This window comes from Rutidosis leptorrhynchoides, chromosome 4, assembly GCF_046630445.1.
Source record: "Rutidosis leptorrhynchoides isolate AG116_Rl617_1_P2 chromosome 4, CSIRO_AGI_Rlap_v1, whole genome shotgun sequence".
NCBI lineage: Eukaryota > Viridiplantae > Streptophyta > Magnoliopsida > Asterales > Asteraceae > Rutidosis > Rutidosis leptorrhynchoides.
The window spans coordinates 238,059,358-238,063,691 of NC_092336.1; the positions used below are offsets into that span (position 1 = coordinate 238,059,358).

The 4,334-nt window shown below is 37.9% G+C and overlaps 1 non-coding gene across 1 annotated transcript; it reads right to left on the reverse strand.

Moving 5' to 3' along the window:
* Positions 1–2,591: 2,591 nt before the first annotated feature.
* Positions 2,592–2,697, reverse strand: LOC139845934 (small nucleolar RNA R71). The gene has a single exon (XR_011758686.1). It is a non-coding gene; the product is annotated as a small nucleolar RNA R71 (small nucleolar RNA).
* Positions 2,698–4,334: the final 1,637 nt, after the last annotated feature.

Sequence of the window (4,334 nt, forward strand, 5' to 3'; positions counted from 1 at the left end):
CCAACTAAATTTTGGGACGAAATTTCTTTTAAGGTGTGGGTAATGTAACATCCCGCATTTTTCCGTTAAATTATTTTAACGCCCGTCTTTTTATTTTGATAATATATTTCTCTATCTAAATTCGTATCCTCCATTAGCTAACGTTCTTAATATTTTCGTTATTTAATTATAACACCTCTCATTTACTCTAGCGTATTTAAAATATTCGTTCGGTTAATTCACGCACCCGCTTCCAAATTTGAGGGACTAACTTTGCCATGTGGTCAAAGATGTAACTAGTGGAACTAGTTATCACCCACCACCACCACTCATTCATTCTTCCACCTCCCCATTTCTCTACTACTTCCATTTTCTTTTCTCTCAAACACCCAATTCATTCAATCATCATCTAATTCGGATCTAGGAAGCAAACATCAAAACAAATTATACTTTTGGAATCCTTGCATCTTCCTCTACAACTTGATACTAATTTCATCTAGTTTGGGTAACTTTCTAAAAACTCTAGATTTCATGTTCTTGATGTTCTTGACTTAAAAGTGTGTTAATTATTGTCTATGGCTCAAGTCTAACATGAATATGTGTTTGGTTTGTTCGATTTTGTTGTTTTGAGTAACTAGCTTGAATATGAAAAATGGGTTAGTTAACTCTTTGATTTTGAATGATGAAATGTGTTTAGATGTTAATTTTTGTGTGTTCAAAGTGTTAGTTACTTCATTAGGTTCATTTTGGTATGTTGGATGACATGAAAACCTTACATAAACATGATTATTGATTTTGTGATTCTTGGTTAGGGTTTGACAGATTTTAAAACGAACATTTGATGCATGGAATGCTATGAGATGTTATATGTAAGTGTTTAGTTGTATTGTATGTTTAATTACATTTGAAATGGCATATTGTATGTGTAGATTGGATTCCTGAATCATGAAATGCATTTTTTGAACTTGAAACTTTGATAATGAACTTTTAATGATCATTCAGCGAGAATTCGTTTATTGTAAATGATGAATTTGATTAATGATATGTGTTTAGTTGTATTCCTCATCAAAATACCTTTCCAACGATATAAGATACGTGTTTTGAATGTTTACGGTTCATTAATTATGGTTGTTTGAAGTTGGATTCGTGCATAAATCAAAACTGCCCAGATTTGCTGAACATATATCTGAGCGGCGCTCCGGGCCCCGGCTGTCTAAAAGTGTACATTTTCGTTTAATTCTAACTATGCTACGCACCTCCGATTAATATGAAACTTGGCTAACATACTTATATATGCTTATCTTTCATAGAAAAATCGTCGGATACCCGACCCGACCCGACCCGACCCCGTTGACTTTGACCAAGTTTGACTTTTAGTCAAACTTAACCAAACACTTATGCAATCATTCTAACGTGCTTTTATACTTATATCTTGCATGAAACTTGACAACTTGATTCACATGCTATATAATCGAGTCGTAATGAGCCATAGGACTAATTGAACAACTTTGACCTACCGTGTTTACCGTTATTGATACAACCTACTTGTTTAGGTCAAGACTAGCATTAGTTCTTGTACACGTTTACTTGTGAAGTACGTTTCTACTCTTGCACTCAAGGTGAGATCATAGTCCCACTTTACTCTTTTATACTTATATTTGGGATGAGAAAACATAATCGTTTCGTTTTACAAAGTGAACATAAGTACGAAAACAAGCATTCTACGTACGAGTTAGGATAAAAATGCCTCCATTCAATTATCATTAGTTACACTTGTAGGGTGTAAGCGAGAACTTGTGTTGTGTGGCCATACGGGTTTGACAAACCCTCATTCGGACGGTTCGCTACCATTAAGCGAATGAAATATATTTTTGGGTATAAGTGTAGGTTCTAACACTTTATTTATGGGGTTCGTGGAAAGTTAAGCCTTGATAATTGGATGCTCGTGATAACAAATTTTAGAATGGTTTACTATTATTTCAACGTTATAAATCTTGTGGTTCGGCTTACTTACTTACTTACGTTCTCACTTACTGAACCTATGATTTCACCAACGTTTTCGTTGACAGATTTTCTATGTTTTTCTCAGGTCCTTGAACGATATGTGTTACATGCTTCCGCACTCTATTTTGATACTTGCTTGGATGTCGAGTATACTTGCATACATGGAGCATCTTTTGACTTTACATTAAATCGTGTCGCATACGTTTCATTTGTACTTAAAAATGTTGTATCGTATTAGTCATTGAACTACTTTGTAAACTTTGAAACATCTTTACATATGAAATGAATGCGACATATTTTGGTCAAAAGTTGTTTTAAAGACTTATGATCACGTAATGGGACCTAAGTAGACGGCGCCGTCAATGACGATTTTGTCGGGTCGCTACATGACGATCCTAATTCTCACCTTGATAAATTCATATCTCTTTCGAATTCCTACAAGCAGCAAGGGATAGGACAAGATATAGTCTGGCTATACTTGTTCCCCTATTCTCTCACTCATCATGAACAAACATGGTTTGAAGGACTGGAAAAAGATTCCATCACGTCTTGGACGAAGATGGCTACTAAATTCTTAACCAAATATTTCACTCCTTCTAAACAAACCAAGCTTAAGAATGACATCATTAACTTCAAACAAAGTTATGATGAATCTCTTTACACTGCATGGGAGCGATTCAAAAACCTGCTGAAGAAATGCCCTAACCACCAGTTAGAACGGTCAGCCCAAATCTGCACCTTCTACAATGCTCTTACGGTAAATCATAGGACGACGATCGATGCCGCCGCTTAAGGAAATCTGATGAACCAAACCGTAAATGAAGCATGGGAGTTGCTCGAAAACATGACAATGCATCATCATGACTGGAACAGTGGTGAAACAACTTCATCATCTGCACCACTCTCCGCACTCAATAATCAAACATAGGCCATCAAATCTCTCACAGACAAGATGGAATCTCTTGCCAAACAACTCGGAGAATTGAAGGCGCAGCCGCATCAAGTTAACCAGGTCCAGGCCTGTGTTAATTGTACCAACGCTCAACCCACTGAAGAATATCAAGTTGAGTACAAAAACCCTGACGGTTCAGTCTGTTACGTTCAATACCCAGCTCACCAATCAAATCCCGGCTTCAATCAACAACCTAGGGTTAACCAATTCCAAAGAAACAACTAAACTTTTCGCTATTGTTACCCACCTTATCCACCCCAACAATATCAATTGACCTACGATCAGCCACTTCTACTCACTGGTCCACCAGCTGAGGAAAACTCCCCAACCACCCAAATTACAAAAGTAGCCAACCCCACTATCAGAACTGATGATCAGTTGACACAGTTCATTCAAGGACAACAATAGCTAAATCAGAGAAATGCATCTAGACAAGACCAGATAGAGATACTAATGAGAAATTAACTGGCTCTTCTCAAAAGTCTAGAAACGCAGCTCGGACAGTTATCACAACGCCTTGAAACTCGACCCCATGGAAGGTTACCTAGTAATACTATCCAAAATCCACACATAGAGGAAGCTAAGAAAATGGACTTAGTAATCCCAGGAGAAGAACCACGGAGAAGGTCAGCTAGAATCAAGAACAAATCGACGTATACTCAGCAGTTGTCCACCGCAACTCCGGCAGAGATGTTTGCTATTTCCACCAGACGGATCACTTCCGATGATGAGTCTCCACCACCAGCTGAAGATATCATTATGGGTGTCGAGTCACAGCTTGTTGACGACCTAGAAATGGAAGAAGAGGATCCCAGCGAAGAAATAGAGGAAGAGGAAGAACCTGGGGAGGAAGAGGAAATGGAAGACGTAAAAGAAACTGTGATGATACCATCTCCAAGCCCGGAGCATCATTAAGAATTAATGAGGCTTGAGACTAAAGATCACAGTTTAATCATTCGCTTCAAGAAGAAGACTGATAAGGTTAACGTTAAGGACATAGAAATTGATCCCGAAAGTGTCAAGGTGAAGAACCAGAATACTGAAGAAACCCGTTCATCAGACAAATCTACAGATGATTATTCTACCGATGATAACGAGGAAGAGCAACATGAAGACATTCTGGATAACTCATATTCTCCATCCGAATCAGATCAGGAGGAGCCGGACTTTTCCTCAGATCGAATGCTGATCATATGTACTCACGCCGACATGATAACCTTCATCAATGACACCGATGAATTTGAAGAGATTCTCGAAAGCCATCCATAAATCAACAATTGACTATACACTATGCTTAACTGAGATAATCACGGTTATCAAGAACGAATACGATCGTTATCTCCAGAGAGAAGTCAATAATGCTGAAATCCTAGAAGAACGCATTCAAGACTTTATCAAT